This window comes from Cynocephalus volans, chromosome 15 (genome assembly GCF_027409185.1).
Source record: "Cynocephalus volans isolate mCynVol1 chromosome 15, mCynVol1.pri, whole genome shotgun sequence".
Taxonomy (NCBI): Eukaryota; Metazoa; Chordata; class Mammalia; order Dermoptera; family Cynocephalidae; genus Cynocephalus; species Cynocephalus volans.
The window spans coordinates 40,438,383-40,460,711 of NC_084474.1; the positions used below are offsets into that span (position 1 = coordinate 40,438,383).

General features: G+C 35.7%; 1 protein-coding gene across 8 annotated transcripts in view; it reads left to right on the forward strand.

The window, feature by feature from the left end:
* Nucleotides 1–22,329, forward strand: part of RALYL (RALY RNA binding protein like) — a 711,785-nt gene that overhangs the window by 172,376 nt on the left and 517,080 nt on the right. For 2 of the 8 annotated variants that reach the window (XM_063079133.1, XM_063079132.1), the window contains exon 2: nucleotides 8,483–8,525. The exons of the other annotated variants lie outside the window; for them this stretch is intronic. The gene's annotated coding sequence lies outside the window, so the exon portion shown is untranslated. The remainder of the gene's footprint in view (nucleotides 1–8,482; nucleotides 8,526–22,329) is intronic. 8 annotated transcript variants of the gene reach the window in all.

A 22,329-nucleotide genomic window follows, 5' to 3' on the forward strand; every position in this document is an offset into this window, starting at 1 on the left:
ATTTATAAAATAAAATTTAATTTAATTTAATTTAATCTTTTTAAAAAGAAACTGATTTATGATATTGTATACTTATATTCACATGGTTTGCTCCTCAGGATATTTTGTAATGTGATTTATTTTGAATGTGAATTTTGTATTTGGGTATTCATTTTAAGTTATGAACAATTCTTTATTATTTTTACTTAGAATTTGCAGAATCTCATAGTACAAAGGGACTTTTCCTCCTTTCAGGGGCACGTGAATTTCCTTCTACTATGCTGGGCAGCTGATAATTGACTTGGCTCTGTAATAGCCCTAGAATGTGGCTAACTAGCTACTTTGAATATGGCCCATTTCATCTTTGGACATTTCTCTCTGATAGTCTCTGTGTTGTTAATCTGAAATTTTTCTCTTGACAGCTTCTTCTCATTTGTTCTAGTTAATTCCCTTAAGATTAGTCTTTGTGTGTGTGTGTGTGTGCTATCAGTGGTATTATAATGGTTGCTCCACAGCTTTATTAAAGTGTATATAAAGTACTTGATACTGCAAAGTATCTAGAAATACACATTGTGCTTATATATTTATAATAATAAAATATTTGTCTTTTTAATATATTAGTTATATTTATAACTTATTTAAGAAAAAATAAGTTTATGGTGACTGAATGAGGAATGGAAGTGAGAGTTTGCAAAGTGACTTGGAAAAGTTAATTTCACAGCATGTAGTAATTGTTAATTTTTAAGTGGAGATGTCTATGTGCAAGGCTTACACACTCTTACCCCACCATGAAGAGAGAGCTGCAGAGAAGGTTGCTCTCTTGACACTAAAGCAAGTTGAATCTGGAGAGCTTCCCAATTAAGAAAGTTTTATCCACCAATATATTATTAATTTAGTTCTTGCTTTGTTAGTGGAGATACTGGTATGTTTTTCCCCCCCTTCGGTTTGCTATTGCAGTGCTAATAATATAAATCCAGTGCTAAGTCCAGAGGAAAAGATTCCGATGTTCTTGCTTTTATCTGGTTTGTGCTTTTTTCTCTTAGGTAATTTAGAACCTCTGAAAAATGGAGGCCCCTTCAACAAATCATTGTGATTTTGTTATATTCACCTCATTTGTATGAATTGCAACAGAGTTAAGGAGGAATAAAAAATTAATAATGAAAACTAATAAATAAGAGATATAGAAATTATAAGTACTGAAGGGAAGCAAATCTTTTAAAATCTCAATAGACAGGGTTCAGATAAAATTAAGGCATTTGAAGGAAAAATTGGTGTGCTTTTGTGGTGCCCTGTGGGTGGGTACCACTTTTATTCCCATTTTACAAATGAGGAGACTGAGGGTCAGATAAATTAAATTATTTGCCCACAGCCACACAACCTTCAGGTGGCCAAGACTGGATAATCAGACTAAATCTGGAATTAGGTTGCTTTTAAAAACCGCTAGTGAAATGTAAAAGGAACTGATATTCATTACATGTAAAGTATATAACAAGTAATCTGCTGTCATTATTTATTTCTCATTACAACCCTATGGGTTAGAAATTATCATCTCCATTTTGCAAATAAAAACACAGGCTTGGAGAGGTTACTCCATTTCCCCATTTTGCCCACTGCTGGGCAGCAGTGCTAGCATTTGAACATTGAGCTCTGACTGCAAAACTTATGCCTTTTCTACTCTGCAAAAGAATTATAAACTCTTTCTAGCAGGAAAATACTTTATTCAAATAAACTATTTTATGGAAACCCAAGCTAGGAACAGTACTAATCACCTAGTACCCTGTTGGACCACCTCCAGACTTTGCCAGAGTACCTGGTGATTTGAAACTGCCCATGCTGCCATGCTGCTTAGAGCATTCAGCCTTTTTGAATCCACAATTACAAATAATCTTACAGGCAGGTTTATATTAACACATACATGCACAGACCTCCTGTATTACTGTCATTGATTCAACAAGTATTTACTAAGCACCTACTATGTGCCAGACTGTCTTCTTAGCATTGGGGAATATAAAAACCGAATTCCGGGACTTTACAGAGCTTCCATTGCTTTTTCTCTCATCATTTAGACTACTCTGCCTAGGCATCAGCTATATTGCCTTGATTATATGTGTACACATTTCAACTCCTACTAGATGCTAAGGCCTCATGGACAGAAATTGTGTTTTATACATTTTTGTGTCTCCCACAGACCACCTACCCCAACAATATTTCTAGTGCATCCTCCTTTTTTGAATACATTTTTCAATTACAGGCATGTAACATATAGTTCATAAAATCCATCCCTCCATTAATTGGATTCCAGCTGTGACAATGTTTATAATTTCCCTGTAGCTTGAAATTTTCATCAAATTTCTACTTTTAGAAATGCAAATCTGCAATTAATCAATGAGTCACTCAGAAAGTATGAATCATCCCTTGGTTGTAGGACATGGTGAAATGTGTTACAAGGTGTATGACTAAACATTGACTGCCTTTCTAACTCATGAAAAACATTTCAACCACCTAAACAGGATTGGTTTGTGAGCATTTGTTAGAGGACTGGGAGTTGTTCCTCTGAGTGGGGTTAACGGTGCTAAGTAATTTTCTATTATATATATAAAGTCATCTAAAATGAAACACAAATATTTTTATCCATATTTGATAAAGTGTCATAAAATGTCTTTGTTCCTCTTTAAAAGATATTTATATAACAACAGAATCATTTTGAGTAAAAGATTTGCAATTTTAAAACACAGATATATTTGTAATGGTATATCTTAGGCTATTTTTCTAGTCTACGGTTATCGTCAATGACTAACCATGGCAAAGTGCTTTTATATAGGTCTTTATTTGCATGCCTGAGGGAATTGCCATTTTTTAAAAGTAAAATTTTTTACATGGCCATTTGAAAGAATCCATTGTGGCTACCTGAGGAGATCGCAGAACAATGTTAAGGATTATAATTTACATAATATCCATTTCTCCTTTAACTCAATTTAGTGAAAGTCACCCTGATTAAAAACAATTTGCTAGAAGTTTCTAGTTATTACAAGGAACTCGAGCTATATTTATTGGGCAAATTTGTAATCCCGTTCTGGGATGCAGCACTTCTTCTCTAAGATCCATCTCAGCATGATTCCCCCTTAAAATAAAATATAAAACTAACTCTGGACAGCTCTTATGAGTTTTTACTGGATACTTTTGGTGTGTGGTGGGGTTGGGATTATACACCATGCACCAAGAAGCAAGCCTCCTAAGACATCCTCTTCCAGCTTCTCTTTTTCTCCGGAGTTAGATTCATCAAGACAGCTCTCCACAGCCATGCCTGCCTGGTTTCTCAGCAGTCTTTTTTTTCAAAATTCTAGCTCCAGCTCATCACAGTTTGGCTGCCTTCTTCCACATTCTGAAACTTTTCTATTTCTATGGCATGTGGGTCATTCTTGTGTGAATCAATTTAACTTCTCAAAGCTTCTTCTAATTTTTCTCTATATTAAATTCCTAAATCAGTACAACAGAATCTTTGAAGTCAAGCTGATCAAAGAGTCCTCCTTAGAAGGTGGGGGTAGCCAAAAGCTTGTGTTTATTTATACTGTGCTATTTTTGTCTTTATCATACTGAGAGTTTAAGGTTTTAATTTATTTTTAGTTATCAGTTCTTTAGAAAAGCCACACCAGTATGGCCTCACAATATGGCTGTACTTGGGTAAATGTACTGCTTTCCAGGGAGAAGTCCTCAATTTTATAATGAATCCTGATTTTTGTAAGCATACCAAGAGGGCTTCTGTCTCATTCTCATCACAAATATATGACCAGTGAGTAAAATCAGAATAATAATTTACATTGGAAAATACAGTTTTTGAGAGTACCACATTCTTTGATATGTCTAGTTTAGTTTCTGCATGAGGGAGACCTAGGGAAAGAGCCAAATTTTTTCCCAGGGAAGTTCTTTGTTATATCTAGAATCAGAACAAAGGTGATTTGAGAGTTTATTTTTCCATTCTTCCTACCAATATCAATTGAGTACTTAGTCTGAAACAAGTGCTTAGTAGAGAACTAGGACTATAATGAAAAATATGTCACATCAACTGCCCTGGTGTTGCTTAGTTTAATGGAGGGGATAGTGCTAAACTAATATTCTCAAAAACTAATTTTGAAGGAACACTGTTCAATTAGACTGAATAACTGCCAGCTGACCAAATATATGGGTTAGGAAAGGCTTTTCCAGGGAAGTGAAAATTTAGTGGGTGTGGGGGTGGGCATGACAGTGGGAAGAAAGCAGAGAAGTGCTTTTCAGGAAAGGGAAACACCATTGCTCATGCACAGATCAAGAGATTGATGTCGTTAAGAATTACCAGGTTAAGGATTTGGAAATTTAGTCTGAAGCAAGAGGAATCTATCTTTTCCTGAGGGACGAATATGATCCAATTTGCACTTTAAAGTGGTAAGTCTGTTATCGGTAGAGAATATGGTAAAGGGTGAAGTAGACTCAGTAAGGCCAATGAAGATGCTGCAGCAGAAAGTACAGATAGAATATGATGGTCACTTGGCTTAAAATGATAGAAGTGTAAAATGAGAAATGTAGATGGATGTCCATTTATTTATGGGGTCAAATCAACAGTACTTAGGGACTTATTAGAACTTGGGGGTGTGGGGAGTGATAAAGGTGATTCTAAGGTTACTGGCATTAATGGAACATAGGATGATAACCAGGTTGGGAGGTTAAGATAGTAAACTCTATTTTGTATCAGTTGCAATTGATTTAGGTTGCAATTCCAAATAATAAATAATAGAATCCAAATAATAGCAGTTTAAACCATACCGTTTTCCCTACCCCCACCACCCCCCCAAATCAAGAAGATCAATAAGGTAGTTCCAAGATGGTCCATTGGTTCAGTGGCACATTGTTCTTTTATTCCATGCTTGTTGCCTCATTGCCAAAAAATGGCTGCAACAGACTTCATGTTCTCATTGAAGGCAGAAGGATGGAAGAGGGAAGTCTTAATAAGCTCTTTTCTTATTCTTTCCCCTTTTATAGTAAGCAAATGTTTTCCCCCAAGACTCCAAAGACTTCCTTAGAGGTCTGCCCAGTCATGGCCTCCCCCTAACTGCAAAGGATGTTGAGTGGTTGGTAAAGGAGAAAGATATCATCAAAATTGGCTTAGAACAGTGGTTCTCAACTTTATTAGACACAAACCTCCATTTAATAATCTGAAATAAAATTCATAAGCAATATAATTTGCCTACACACATAACCTAATAAGAAAAAACATCATGCTCAATTTGTTATCAAACAGGAAAATCAAAGAATGTATAGATGTTTAAGCCAGACTCAAGTTGAGTTAGTTAGAAGCTTGCAACTATATTATAGGATAATGCGGTAAAAGGTGTTGCAGTGATACATGGAATCGCATCGAACACAGCAGCAGTGATGCAGATTGATACATGTCTGCCTTGCTGGTGTCCTATACCGAATGACATAAAACACAAAAAGATGTTGCATCACCTTTCCGAAAATACTAAACAACTCTTGGCAACATTCTGAATAAAACAAACTATAATGTTTCCTGATTAATGTGTTAGTCACAATCCTGGTGAACACTGAAAAGTGGTGTGAAATGCAGAATGATTCTTCGATGTGCACATTTGTCCCTCAGTTTGCAGAAAGACACTCCCTGTACCCCATTAACCAATGCCAGTAATACCCCCATTCATTGTGACAAGCAAATTTCCAGGGGAAAAAAAGTATAATTGACACATTATAGACCAGAGTAGAAATGGAAGATCGGCTGAAGGTGAAGAGATTGATTTCCCTGATTTTGAGTGGCATCTCATATATTCCCACATACTGCCTCTAGCTATTACAGACATTCACTACAAAGTTAAATTAAAGGTTACTGTGAACTAATTTCTCGTTATGTGTCTAGCCCTAAGGAGTCTGATGAATTCTGTTCAGTATAGCACTAATTGTAAGGTGAAGGTTTCACTGGTATATCTTGCCTAGTATCTTAGGCACTGTAGAAATGAATGCTAGTGACTTCAAAGTGAATTAAAAAACAACTTTTTAGTCCACTATTTCAGGACTTTCAATGAAATATCTAATTTATATTTTTGAAACTCTAGAAAAGTGTCTCATCATTTTAGGATGTTTTCTTTTAAATCATCGGCTTCTATAGGTTACCAGTCTGTAGTGAACTAGCCAGATTTTAACTTTTTTTCTTTTTATTCTAGTTTCACTTGCCAAAGTAGTTAATTTTGAAAATAGTTAACTGGTTTGTCTGAGGGGATAAAAAGGAATTTAACTGGTAGAATAAATGTTATTTTATTAAAGTTTACATTTTTGACATTTTTTTCCTCTGCTGCATGAAGAAATAAGAAGTGTTTTTCTATACAAGCTGGTTCTCCATCTACATAGACACCCAAATAAGAGAAGGCAAAATAATTTTGAAAAACAAATGCGTTCTTAGCAGCCACTCAAATTACTTTCTGCACTTAAGATAAATTAGAATTATTTCACCCAGTCAAACAATGTCACGTAGAAAGCAGAAACAGATATTGAAGAATGAATTAAATGAGTTGTACTTTACTAATTGTTTTTAATTTAAAATGTTTTAGAGAAGACATTGGATTATCAAGACATTGATCTTAAATTTTCTTAACTTCCCTTGAAAATTTAATTTAGGTAAGAAATGGTCATTTTATTAATTTATAAAGTAAAAATGAAACATTTTGAGAACAGGACTATATAGTGGAATTTGGAGAGTCCTGAGAATCTTACCTTTTAGGCAGTAAGATAAAATTGTGTGTGTGTGTGTGTGTGTGTGTGTGTGTGTGTGTGTGTGTGTGTGTGTGCATGCGCACGCATGTATGCCATAAAATAATAAAAAGGCATACTATGAATACATGAAATTATGTTGCTGATTGCTGTGAGGTTTTAGATAAGGAAAATTATAAAAGTGGGATTGCTTAGTAAAAGATGAAAGAAGAGATTAGTGAATGATGTATTAGTAAATGTTGAGTATGGTTTTGAGCAGGGGCCTGAAAGAAATGATGGATATGTGAAGCCTAGAACACTGCTATGGTATTTCAGGCTGAGAAAAATGTGGAGAAAATAAGGCAGTCCTGAACGGGACTGTAAGAAGAATGGCTTGGCTGCACTGGTGAAACTGTGTCAATGAAGAATTGAAAATTGCTTAGAAGTATGAATGTTGGAAGAGTGAAGAGGTTGTTAATTTAATGTCCTAGATTTGGATAACAAAAATGCAGAAATCTTGTAGAGGCCCTTTAGGTAGTAGGGGGGTTTTATAAGAGCTATATGTTACGTAGTTTTTATGGTATCTTACTGGAAAAGGCCAACGTTAGAGGAATCAGAGCATATAAAATTGTTGAAGTAGTGTAAGCATTAGATGACAAAAGACTAGGTAAATAGATTGCTAGCAAAAAAAAGAGATATATATGTATGCATACATACCTTTATATATACATACATCATATACAATATGTATGTGATATATACATATACATATTACGTACATCATATACAATATATACATATATAATGTAATAGAATATTGTAATGAAGAAATATAAAAATATATATACATGTATATATATGCACACATACTATTTAACTATGTTAATCAGTTATATTGATTTTGAATTGAAGTAAATATTATTTATCCCTATTATTTCACAGTATATAAACCTAATTTTATTTCCTTGGGAAGAAAGTGGGGGCAGGGGTGGGAGTTGGGACTCTGAACTACAAGATACTTAAATTATTTTGAGACATGGTCCTAAAAGGACAAACAAACCCAGACAAAAATTTTCATAATTTAATGCTATTGTCTTGTAGGTTTTCACTGAATCAGCATAAACCACATTTGTTAAATTAAGCATATATACTTATGAATTAAATAGAATGGACTGAATTATTAGCTACTGGATTAATGATTTACTTGTAGATTCAAAGATAAATTTACTGTAAGAAAATATTTATTTTGTTTATAATATACTTGTTTTATGTATGGATTTAATATTTAAATCTGTAATCTCCTTAATTATCTCCAGGAATGCTTTTTTTAATTTAGTTTAAAATGGAAGCATTTTAGTTATGTCTAATAATCATACCTGTACATGTTCAGATTTTGTTTAGTCACTTTGTAAATACTTACTTCACTAAAATAACTACAGAATAAAGATCAGACTTTCCTAGTTGTATATAATAAACTGACATTTTCAGAGTCTTAAATAGCTCCGACAGTAGCAAGATATGCTCTGACAAAGAGTCCCCACTTTTCTAAAATTTAGTAATTTTGATATAGAATCTCTACTGAAAATTTTACTAGATCTGCATTGTGCCATCCAGTAGCCACTAGCTACATTTAGATTTAGATTAATGATAATTAAATACAATTAAAAATAGTGTATCTTCACCTTGCTATGGAGCACAAGAATGTTGCTTAAATATTCCTTGAACTTTTTAGAGATTACTTGTTGCAGCTAATGCTATAATTTTGTAACCCCAGGTCCTTGTCAACCATCAAGAAATACAGCCTGAGAACCTCCTAGGTAAGCACTCGTGCTGAACAATTAATGGAACTTTTTGTATTTACCCAATAAATGTTTTTTTGAATCTCATAAGAGACTGTATCTACTTAAGAACTTTCTACTGGCAAAAGACATTGAAGTACTCAAGAACTTTCTAGTGAGAGAGACATTGAAATGTTCAAGAAAGTTCTAATGAGTCATTCATTCTAGTGAAGACTGAAGGTCAATAAATAAGGGAATTTATTTATTGTAAGCATTACATACAGTAAGCATTCATTTTTAATCTTGATTGCAAGGAGGAAGCAGAGGGCACAAAGATACTGTGGAATAAGAGATTTTAGTTAGATATAAGAAAATGTTTCCTAGTGTGGAGAGTAATAGCACATTGTAAGGATTTATTGTGAGGTTGTGGGATTTTTGGAAATCTTTAAAAACAGAATACATTTCAATTTCTCTAGGGAGGTATGTGATATGCCTGCAAGCATTGAGTGTAGGGATGAATTAGAGTCATTGCCATGGTTTTTTCACACCAACAATTCTATGAATCTGTAGAGAACAATAAAATTGGATAATTCTCACTGTGTTCTTCAGGGAGTCAGGTTTTCAGACTGTTTTTTCTAGCAGTGAATCAGGGCCAAAATATTACCTTATACTCAACAACTTTTCAGATAAAGGAAAGAAAAAAACCTGAACTATATGAAATGCTAGTAGTTCGCCATTTTAAGAAGCAGTGTTTTTGAGAAGGATTAGCATTTCCTTTTTTCTAGTAAGAATGAAATGGTTTGAGTCCTAGTGTATGCACTACTATTGGAAAATCTTAAATTCCTATTATGCTATCCAGTCTAAGGCAAATTGTATTTATTGCTATTTGAAAATACATATGAAATAATGATTTGTGCCTTTCATCTGAATGATAAAATTAGTTTCACACATGATAAACTTCACTTGACTCTTTGTATGAGAATGTTCCATATGAATTATGCAAGTTTGGTATTCCTGTCTCCTGGAATTTGTTCCAGCACTCCAATATTCAAGCCTGTGGCTGTGCTGGAAATGAGGCAGTGGACACCCAGGTCAGAGCCACAGAGAACAAGGAAGTTGGGCAGTGGCCCAAAACCACTCACTAGGGAGACATTGGAAGAAACTGGATATAGTGGAAACTGGGATGACAGAGCTGAGCTGGCTGCCGTGGAGGATGCGTGGCTGGATCAGAATTGCAGAGAACGTAACCACATATCTCACATACCATTTACATCAAAGAAGAAATCAAAAGCCATAACTCATCTGAAAGCCAATGGCTAATTTTTTTTTTTTTTTTTTTTTTAGTCCAGTGATGTAATTCATAGCCAGGTTTAAAATGGAAAGCAGAAGGAGGTCAGGGTGAGTCATACTCACAAGACAAAACTTGGGGGAAGCAGGAATCAAAGGCTGGGGACAGAGGGCATTCTAAATCTGAACAACTCTGTGTTTGAGAACATGTTTGAGAACAGCTCCCCGAATAAACAAAGAAAAGTAAGAAAACCGGTACTGGAAGAAGAACATTCAAGAGAGGGCAGGCGGGTGAGGAAGTCAAGATAAACTGGCTTCACTACAGATAACTTCCTTTTGATAGGCAGCCTGATGTATTAGAACAAGCCCCTATTTTAGGGTGAGACAAAAACAAGTTTATTCTCACACACTGATTCTGTGACTTTGAGCAAGATACTGAATCTCTGTTTTTTCATCTGTAAAATTCCAAGGATAATTCTTATTTTTCAGGTTGTTGTATTTGAACAATTGAACAAATACCGTGCCTTATATGCAGTAGAAAATCAATTAATATTAGCCATTATTATAATGTTGACTGATCAGTGGATGGGAGGGTGCTTTTAGCATTCATTCATTGCTTTGTTCCTTCGTTCATTCTGTAAACATTTATTGAATTTACACAGAATGCTGAAGAGTGCTAGAGACAGAGGATACAATCAGGAGTAGTTTATTAGTTCTCAAATTGCCTTACTAATGGTTAAACTATTCTTAGTATATGGATCACAAGCAGCAAAGTGTCAGCATGACAATAGCTATTGAGAGGAAGGTACCAAGATTGAAGTGAGGTACAGAGAGAAATTACATTTGAGTTGGGCAGTTGTTCCTATTGGGATTGTAATGGTTTCAGGTATCTCAGCATCTGACACATCCCTCTAAATGGATTTCTTCATCTTTGGGAACAGTACATTGGACAATCCCAAAGGATTTCAGGAGATGCAATGTTGATGGCTTCTTATATGAAAAACAATAATTGTATCAGAGTTTGAGTAAAAAAACAGAACCATCATGACTGATTGAGACTAAGGGATTTATTTTGGGGATTAAACCTTACACAGTTGTAGGAAACACTGGGGAAATAAATATCTGAAAGGGGGTGATAGAAGCATCAGAAGAAAACAGTAATTAAGGATCATGAGGAGGAGCTGGTAAGGTTCTACAGGAAGCTATTTCCTCTGCTTCTAGTGGTGGGCGTAATGGCATTGTAGGTCCTCCAGGCAATTGGATGTAAAGCAGAGGCAAAGCAAAGACAAGACTGGACCCGTGAGGACAAACAGGGAACAGTGAGAACAAACAAGACCCCATGGGGACATATTCAGACCCCACCGGACAAACTGAAGCCATGTCTGTTTCTCATTGCACCTAACCTCAGTGACTTTGGTGATCTGCAGAGAAAGGTACCCTTCACCAATGATCTGCCTGGCACCTGACCCAGGACTCAGAGAAACTGAAGGCAGATGGGGAAAGGGTGAGTTTGGTTGCTTTCCCATGTCAATAAGGTGAACCATCAGATTAGTAACAATGTGAGTGATATCCTACAAAGGTAAATCAGTGAGGTTTCATCTCTTTCTTTCCAAAACTGTGCGTATTCCTGTATGGCTTACCTAACCTGATACCGCACAGGAAAGGGCCTTCTGGGGAATTTAACTTTCAACTTAGCTAGCTTGACACAGTGAAAAACCACCCTTGAGAAGAGATTTGATGTCATTATCCTTAGGCCAGCCTGTGCATTGCGATTCCATTTAGCCCTTTCTGCACTGGCAATTCTCACACGGAGGTATAAGGAGGGTCTGGGAAAGGTAGAAACAGGCAAATAAAGGGTGGCATCCCAAAATCACTTGGGAAACATTTTCTAATTATTGGCTTCTGCTTCTATTTACTCATCTCCCAAAAGCTTGCAATTTCGATTACAGATTATTTAGAGGATGTAAACTCACCCGCTGTCGGTGAGGAATCACAGCATCATAGCAAGTCACCAATGCTGGGATCAGTGTGCTCATTCTGTTGGGTGTATCTATACGGCATGAAGCTGAGAACCACTGTTTTGTATCTCTTGTATTTTACAAACAAATGAATTCTTGATTCCTTAAAGAAAGGAAGAGAGTCTCGTATAATTTTTTCTCTCCTACGTATTCGCCTACAACTTAACTTACCTATGGTCTTTTTATGCAATAACTCTGAGCTCCCAGACTCAGGCGCCCTCAAATGCCACACATACAACACAAATGTGAGACCAGAGAAGATGGTGAGGTCTGAAGGCTACAACTAGAGCATGCATTGCCTAACCCACAGCCACTCAAATAAGAGAGAGGGAGTGGGATGGGGTGGAGAGAGTTTGGGGACCCTGTACACCATCAACCACAACTTCTGACAAAATGGTGGAGGTGGCCATTTTCATATATAAAGTTTGCTTTTCTTCTTAGTAATAAAAGATTCACTCAATGTGACATATTAAGGAATCAATTTTGTGGATTATACTGTGACCAACAAATTGTATTCATAAGCAATGCAGATATAAAACAGCTTTGACAATAATCACCTGATAGTAAACTAAAATATTTTATTTTATACTGTGACCAACAAATTGTATTCATAAGCAATGCAGATATAAAACAGCTTTGACAATAATCACCTGATAGTAAACTAAAATATTTTATTTTAATATTTCAATGAAGTAGCATACGACTACTAAAAATTTCTTTATTAAAATTTATGGATGTAAGTTGGAGGGGAAAAAAAGGTAAATCTTAGCTTATTCTTTTCCCAAAAATAATAAAATATTAAAAGGAAGTTTAGTAACATTTAAAGTGTGATTGTCACTTGATATTGAATAAAATGTCTACTAGTATGATGAAATTAAGTTACTAAAAGAGAAAATGATACTGAACTAGTTATTTCTGTGACTAAATATTCCTCCAATACATTTCTTTGCACAAACTACTAAGGGAGTGCTAGACACTATTAAACTTTTATAGACAACAAGTCAGGAATAATAACTGGCACATGGTTGGTGCTTTGAAATTGTGTATTGATGAACAAGTAAATGAATGGATAAGAAAAGAAATGAATAATTCTTACCTTTTGATTATTTTTATTTACTTGGTCTTCCTCTTAGTGGTAAATTACCTACTAGTCAGTTTTGTAAAATAAATAGCCGTTTGAGACTACTTATGTGTATTATACATTTTATATTTTACATAAGGTTTCACCAGTCTTTTCTTACGTATTGAAGACACATATATTTTACTCATATATTCATCCAATATCTTTCTCATTTCCAGCTACACACTATTTGTTTTTCCTTTTCAACTTGTATAAATGACATAATAACTCAGTCCCCATCTGCAGGATGAAGCAAACTTATACTGTTGCCGTGCTTTATATTTCATGAATAATCATAATAAATAAATAAATAAATAAATAATGCATTGTCTACAGTCTATAAACTATTTATAAAAAAATTAATGTTAGTGATTATAATGCAAATTATATCATAAGTAAAAAAGGATATAAAGTTAAACAATTAAAAAGAAACTACTGGCTGTGAACCTTACCACTGATAGTGTCTAGAAAATTTAAAGTAAATGTATTTTATCAAAGCAGTAAGGGATATATGATGGAAGAAGAGCAAAATATTAAAGGTCAGTAAACCTGTGTGTTAACTGAGTGCTGACATTATATTAATCAAGGTTCTTGGTTGCAAACAATAGAAAGCAATTATGGGTTTTAAGCAGACAAGAAATGTTTTGGAAAGAAATGGTTAGCTCATAGAATTGAAAGAAAGGCTAGAAAACTGGCAGAAACCACAGGCATAGAAATGGTTAGAGACCTGTTGCATCCACTTGGCAAAATTGATGCCTTTAAAAAGTGGCTAGGATGTTTCTGCTGCTGATAGTGGACTTCACACTAACTCCATTGGCATTACTGGCAGTAGAGACCACACATGGGTGCTTCACTGTAGCTGCTGTTCTAAACTGTTCTAATCAGTTCCAAGCTGTCTTTAATTCTTGGTATCACTTGCTCTAGATTCATAGTCCCAGATGATGTTATCCAGTTGTTGAACTGAGGTTATATGTTTATGCTCTTATGTTTGGAGCCAGAGAGAGCAATTAACTGGAATTTTCAGCTTCTGCTGAGGGAAAGAGTACCCTACCTGTAACCAAAACATGTAGGAAGGCAACTCAGTGGTCTAAGAGGGCAAATCATTCAATTTCACTAGATATCATTTTTCAAACCAGACAAATAAAGACAGAAATGGATAATGTCTACCTAAAATAACAGAAGTTTTAAGATCAGCTAGAGAGATTATACAAACACTCCTTGCAAACAAAGCAACAACTAATGAGGATCTGAATAAGCAAGGGTGAAAATGGTAGAATATAAGGAAAAATTTGACATTATTTGATAATTAGAGATATCAGAGATGGAAGAGGATGCTTAAAAGGTATCTGCCAGGGTAACTTGGAGGTCAGGCAGGTCAGCACCTGTGTGACATGTGTTGTTCACCACATGAATGAACACATGGTAACAGCTGGATAATATTTCCATTAAAGCAAATTTTCACAAGAGTGGTAAGGAATGAGAGAATAGGGGAGTAGTAGGAAATAGACTCTACATGGCATATTGTAGTAATATTTTAGGTAATCTACAACAGAAGATAGAGGAAACTATACTGTGGAGTTTGGGGGAAAACACTACAGATATTTTCTTGAAAACAAAGCCATCTACACAGAAATTTGAGAAAAATGTATCTCATTTTCTCATAATACCATTACATGTTGTTTTATAGTTTTCATATCTTTCAATTGGTTTAAATCTGTCAGTAAAAAAATACTATATTTCAGATGCTTCACAAAACTCAAAGTTTAGGAAAAGCATAGAAATATCTAGTATTTTCAGAATCTTTTGATTTTAGCAAATTTCGATATAGGCTTTCCCACACTTTTCTTCTGATAAGAAATAACACTTTTATAGTATTTTTCATCCCAGACCACTTGAGTATTATTATCATTTCCCCCTATCTTTTTACTTTATCTCATCATTATAGGCAAGGGATCTAAGCAAATAATAATATTTAAATGCCTCAAGCCATAGTGAAGTAGGATTTTAAAATATCATATCTCACTGATTGAAAGTACAGAAAAATGATTCTAGTTCCATGCTGTTACCAACTACTTCAGCTTAGAAAAGTCACTTTTTTTCTCCTTTCTTTCAATTTTTCCATGTGGTAATGAGGGAATGTTTTAAATGATTTCTAAGATAACTCTCACCTCTAAAACTATGTAATTCTATCATACCACTATATACTTCAGCAAGTCTCTAATTTGCACTATATGCAGAAGTTGCATTGAGTTTATGTTTCTTCATGTATTTTGCTCTTCTGCTGAGAATTTTTAGCTGAAACAGGGAAATGAGTTAAACGCATTAGAAAGCCAAGCATCCATGTATCTATTTGGGTATGTGCATTCTTCTCCCCACTTTCTCTCTCTCCACCCCACAAAGAGAAAGAAAGAAATATAGATACAGATAGAATTGTGAATGTACTACACATGTATTTTTAAATTATGGTACATATAATTTATTTTTATGAATACTTGTTATAATAATATTATCATACACTATTATAATTCTGATACACAATCCCTTATCTAAAACCCTTAGAGACGTTTCGGAATCTATAATTCCAAAAAATATAATGCGTTTTTTTATTTTGATTTTTTAAATTTATTATTAGCATATTCATTCTTACATACTGCATGTTTTATATAACACCCCAGGAGCATTTGGGCAGCAACCCATAATCAAACAAAAATATTTCTATATTGAAATGCATTTAGTCTTCAGAAATGTTAAACAGTACTCCAATATCTTCACATTAAGTTCATGCCAAGTTTGTCTGCCACATTCTACAGATCAAGTCCAGTTTTGCCATCAAATGAATTAGAAAATAAAGCTTTCAGCCTTAAGAGCTTTTTGGATTTTAGCAATGTGGATAACAGATTTTTAACCTGTATATGCATGTTTTGTCTGATTAGAAACCACCCTTTTGGGGAATAATTTTTGAGCTTGCTTTGGTTCCAACCATGTCCTTTGTACTGAAGCTTAATGGTATCCAAAAGCCACACCCTCCACTGGACATAGTTGCTTGGCCCACATGGGGGCCATTTAACTCTAGCTGGGACAATCATATTCTTCCCTCTGAATTTTGAACTAGTGCATAAAGGCATGAATGCAACAGTTCCTTTCTCACCGGTGGTTGAAGTTTGGGAGCCACCAGGAGATAACGTTTCCTGGTTTGTGGAAATAGGCTGCAGGAAGAGAGAATGAAGAGCACTTACAGGGAGATGCAGTGGCGGGGAAGGGAGAGCGTGTTGTCAGCACTGCAGCCTCTGCTGCTTGTTCCTGAAGCATCTCATCTGCACCCCTCACCTTCCAACAGTTTTGTGGTTCCTGTGGATTTAACAAACCAATATATTTCCACTTACCTATAATAGTTTGAACTGAATTTTAGTTATTTTCATTCAAAAGAGCTCTAACCAGAAATAGAAGTATCTCTTTGTTGAACTGCAAGTATTCATTTTGATATTGGCGTACTTCTATTTCTCTTAGAGTCCTGCAGAGTAACCCCAGGTGCTTAGTAATGCTCTCCATCTCTAATTGGCCTGCGGTAGTAATGAGTTAACTCTGACATCTCCTTTGCTTAACATAATAAAGCTTTATTTCTTGCCTACAGTATATCTAAGTCAGTTTTCAGAAGGCTCTGCCTCACATGGTCTCTGGTGGACCAGGCTGAGAGAGGCTCCACCTTTCTGCACCTTTGCCATCTGGGGAACACGGCCTCCTGGTCGTTGTGGAGATGAACAGAGAACAGAGGGATCAAGCCCTTGCACTGGAATGATGTACCATAAGTGACACACATCACTTCTGTACATAGCCTGTTGTCCAGAGTGAATCGGTGACTCCATTTATGGCAAGGGAGGGCTGGGCATGCTCAGCAGCAGGGAGCAGCCCTGCTTACTTAGTGAGCAGCATCTGCACTGTCTTGGAATCCAGTGCAATCCTGACTAGAGAAATGGCATCAAACTTAACAATTATGGTGGACAAAGCTCCTTAAAAAAAATTCCCTATGGTAGTCAAAGGACAGAGATTGAGAGCAGTCTTTGTAGGAGACTGGGTGCCTACTTTTTGTCAATAAATGCTTCAGATCAGAGGTCTGGGGCTATAGGTTGCTTCTCCTCTTAGACTGTGAATTTTCCTTTCAGTCCAGTTCAGTCGTTTGCTACAGAACTTCTGATCTGGATTGAAATGACAGATGAAGGGAATGTGAGGGGGGTGAAGGAAGGAGGTTGGGAAAACATTACTAGGAGGATTTTTCCCCCCTTTAGCCACATTTGCTTTTCACTCAAACATGTTACCTTAGATTTTCTTTTTTTTTTGAGTTCTAAGTATTATTGTTCTTTTTTTTTTTTTTAAATTTTATTTTGTCGATATACATTGTGGCTGATTATTGCTCCCCATCACCAAAACCTCCCTCCCTTCTCCCTCCCCCCCGCAACAATGTCCTTTCTGTTTGCTTGTCATATCAACTTCAAATAATTGTGGTTGTTATATCTTCTTCCCCCCCCCCCGGTTTGTGTGTGTGTGTGTGTGTGTGTGTGTGTGTGTGAATTTATATATTAATTTTTAGCTCCCACCAATAAGTGAGAACATGTGGTATTTCTCTTTCTGTGCCTGACTTGTTTCACTTAATATAATTCTCTCAAGGTCCATCCATGTTGTTGCAAATGGCAGTATTTCATTCGTTTTTATAGCTGAGTAGTATTCCATTGTGTAGATGTACCACATTTTCTGTATCCACTCATCTGATGATGGGCAATTGGGCTGGTTCCAACTCTTGGCTATTGTAAAGAGTGCTGCGATGAACATTGAGAAACAGGTATACCTTCGACTTGATGATTTCCATTCCTCTGGGTATATACCCAACAGTGGGATAGCTGGGTCGTATGGTAGATCTATCTGCAATTGTTTGAGGAACCTCCATACCATTTTCCATAGAGGCTGCACCATTTTGCATCCCACCAACAATGTATGAGAGTTCCTTTTTCTCCGCAGCCTCGCCAGCATTTATCGTTCATAGTCTTTTGGATTTTAGCCATCCTAACTGGGGTTAGATGGTATCTCAATGTGGTTTTGATTTGCATTTCCCGGATACTGAGTGATGTTGAGCATTTTTTCATATGTCTGTTGGCCATTTGGATATCTTCCTTAGAGAAATGCCTATTTAGCTCTTTTGCCCATTTTTTAATTGGGTTGCTTGTTTTCTTCTTGTAAAGTTGTTTGAGTTCCTTATATATTCTGGATATTAATCCTTTGTCAGATATATATTTTGCAAATATTTTTTCCAACTCTGTTGGTTGTCTTTTAACTCTTTTAATTGTTTCTTTAGCTGTGCAGAAGCTTTTTAGTTTGATATAATCCCATTTGTTTATTTTTCCTTTGGTTGCCCGTGCTTTTGGGGTGGTATTCATGAAGTCTGTGCCCAGTCCTATTTCCTGAAGTGTTTCTCCTATGTTTTCTTTAAGAAGTTTTATTGTTTCAGGGTGTATATTTAAATCCTTAATCCATTTTGAGTTGATTTTAGTATACGGTGAGAGGTATGGATCTAGTTTCATTCTCCTGCATATGGCTATCCAGTTATCCCAGCACCATTTGCTGAAGAGGCAGTCCCTTCGCCAGTGAATAGGCTTGGTGCCTTTGTCAAAGATCAGCTGGCAGTAAGCGTGTGGGTTGATTTCTGGATTCTCTATTCTATTCCATTGGTCAGTGTGTCTGTTTTTATGCCAGTACCATACTATTTTGGTTATTATAGCTTTGTGGTATAGCTTAAAGTCAGGTAGTGTTATGCCTCCAGCTTTATTTTTTTTGCTCAGCATTGCTTTGGCTATGCATGGTCTTTTATTGTTCCATATAAATGTCTGGATAGTTTTTTCCATTTCTGAGAAAAATGTCTTTGGAATTTTGATGGGGATTGCATTGAATTTGTGTATCACTTTGGGTAGTATGGACATTTTCACTATGTTGATTCTTCCAATCCAAGAGCATGGGATATCTTTCCATCTTCTTGTATCCTCTCTAATTTCTCTCAGCAGTGGTTTGTAGTTCTCATTATAGAGATTTTTCACCTCCTTGGTTAACTGAATTCCTAAGTATTTTATTTTTTTGGTGTCTATTGTAAATGGGCAGGCTTTCTTGATTTCTCTTCCTGCATGTTCACTATTGGAGAAAAGAAATGCTACTGATTTTTGTGTGTTGATTTTGTATCCTGCTACTGTGCTGAAATCATTGATCAATTCCAAGAGTTTTTTTGTAGAGGTTTTAGGCTGTTCGATATATAGGATCATGTCATCTGCAAACAGGGACAGTTTGACTTCATCTTTTCCAATCTGGATGCCCTTTATTTCCTTCTCTTCCCTGATTGCTCTGGCTAGTACTTCCCACACTATGTTGAATAGGAGTGGTGAGAGTGGGCATCCTTGTCTAGTTCCTGTTCTTAAAGGAAAAGCTTTCAGCTTTTCCCCATTCAGGATGATATTGGCTGTAGGTTTGGCATATATGGCTTTAATTATGTTGAGATACTGTCCCTCTATACCTAACTTATAGAGGGTCTTTGTAATGAATGAGTACTGAACTTTATCAAATGCTTTTTCAGCATCTATAGATATGATCATATGGTCCTTGTGTTTGAGTTCATTAATATGGTGTATCACATTTATTGATTTGCGTATGTTGAACCAACCTTGCATCCCTGGGATGAATCCCACGTGATCGTGATGAATAATTTTACGTATGTGTTGCTGTATTCTGTTTGCTAGTATTTTAGTGAGGATTTTTGCATCTATATTCATCAAGGATATTTGCCTGTAGTTTTCTTTTTTGGTTATATCTTTACCTGGTTTTGGTATCAGGATGATGTTTGCTTCATAGAATGAGTTTGGGAGATTTGCGTCCGTTTCAAACTTTTGGAATAGTTTGTAAAGAATCAGTGTCAATTCCTCTTTGAATGTTTGGTAAAATTCTGCTCTGAATCCATCTGGTCCTGGGCTTTTCTTTGTTGGGAGCCTTCTGATAACAGCTTCAATCTCCTTTATTGTTATTGGTCTGTTCAAACTTTCTAAGTCTTCACGGTTCAGTTTTGGGAGCTTGTGTGTGTCCAGAAATTTATCCATTTCCTCCAGATTTTCAAATTTGTTGGTGTATAGTTGTTTATAGTAGTCTCGAATGATTCCTTGTATTTCAGATGAATCAGTTGTAATATCGCCTTTTTCATTTCTTATTTTTGTTATTTGAGTCTTCTCTCTTCTTTTTTTTTGTTAGCCATGCTAATGGTTTGTCAATTTTATTTATCTTTTCAAAAAACCAACTTTTTGATTCCTTGATCTTTTGAATTGTTTTTTGGTTTTCAATTTCATTCAGTTCTGCTCTGATCTTAATGATTTCTTTCCGTCTGCTAACTTTCGGTTTGGATTGTTCTTGTTTTTCTAGTTCTTTAAGGTGAAGTGTTAGGTTGTTCACTTGCCATCTTTCCATTCTTCTGAAGTGAGCATTTAATGCAATAAATTTTCCCCTCAATACTGCTTTTGCAGTATCCCACATGTTTTGGTATGATGTATTATTGTTTTCATTAGTTTCAGTAAATTTTTTGATTTCCTGCTTGATTTCTTCTTGGACCCATATGTCATTAAGTAGAATGCTGTTTAATTTCCATGTGTTTGTATAGTTTCCAGAGTTTCGTTTGTTATTCATTTCTAGTTTTAATCCATTGTGGTCTGAGAAGATACATGGGATAATTTCAATTTTTTTGAATTTATTGAGACTTGATTTGTGACCTAATATGTGATCTATCCTGGAGAATGATCCATGTGCTGATGAGAAAAATGAATATTCTGAGGTTGTTGGGTGGAATGTTCTGTAGATATCTGCCAATTCCAATTGGTCTAGAGTCTTGTTTAGATCTTGTGTTTCTCTACTGATTCTTTGCCTAGATGATCTGTCTAATATTGACAGTGGGGTGTTCAGGTCCCCTGCTATTATGGTATTAGTATCTATTTCCTTCTTTAGGTCTAATAGAGTTTGTTTTATAAATCTGGCTGCTCCAACATTGGGTCCATACATATTTATGATTGTTATGTCTTCTTGATTGATCAGACCTTTTATCATTAAGTAGTGTCCCTCATTGTCTCTTTTTATGGTTTTTAGTTTAAAGTCTATTTTGTCAGATATAAGAATAGCTACTCCAGCTCGTTTTTCTTTTCTGTTTGCATGGTAAATCTTTTTCCATCCTTTCACTCTTAGTCTGTGTGAATCTTTATGGGTGAGGTGGGTCTCTTGTAGGCAGCATATAGTTGGGTCCTGCTTTTTGATCCAGTCAGCCAGTCTGTGTCTTTTAATTGGGGAATTTAAGCCTTTTACATTAAGAGTTGTTATTGAAAGGTGTTGATTTATTCCTATCATTTTATTGGTTGTTTGGTTGTCTTAGGTGTCTTTTGTTCCTTGCTTTCTGATTTACTGTTTGGTTTCTGTGTTTGTTGGTTCCTTAGGTTGTAGATAGTGTTTTTGTTAGCTTGTTTTCTCTTCATGAATGCCATTTTTGTTATACTAGTGGGTTTAGATTTTTCTTGGGTTTTTATGGCAGTGGTAGTTATTTTTCAGAACCAAACCCAGTACTCCCTTGAGGATTTCTTGTAAGGGTGGTCGTGTGGTAGTGAACTCCCGCAGTTTTTGTTTGTCTGAGAAATATACTATTTGCCCCTCATTTCGGAAGGATAGCCTTGCAGGGTAGAGTATTCTTGGCTGGCAATCTTTGTCTTTTAGTATTTTGAAAATATCATCCCGTTCCTTTCTAGCTTTTAGGGTTTGTGATGAAAAGTCTGATGTTAACCTGATTGGGGCTCCCTTATAGGTGATTTGACGCTTCTCTCTTGCAGCTTTGAAGATTCTCTCTTTGTCTCTGAGTTTTGCCAATTTGACTATGACATGTCTTGGAGAAGGCCTTTTTGGGTTGAATACATTTGGAGATCGTTGAGCTTCCTGGATCTGAAGATCTGTGATTTTTCCTATACCTGGGAAGTTTTCTGCCACTATTTTGTTGGATATGTTTTCAATGGAATCTCCATTTTCTTCCCCTTCTGGAATACCCTTGACTCGGATATTTGATCGCTTAAGGTTGTCTGATATCTCTCTCAGATTTTCTTCAATGTCCTTGATTCTGTTTTGTTTCTTTTTGTCTGCTTCTGTTATTTCAAACAGCCCATCTTCAAGTTCAGAGGTTCTCTCTTCAACTTTGACAAGCCTGCTGGTTAAACTCTCCGTTGTGTCTTTTATTTCGCTGAATAACTTCTTCAGTTCAGCAAGTTCTGCTACATTTTTTTTCAGGACATTGATTTCCTTGTATATTTCCTCTTTCAGATCCTGTATACTTTTCCTCATTTCATCATGATGTCTAGCTGAGTTTTCTTGTATG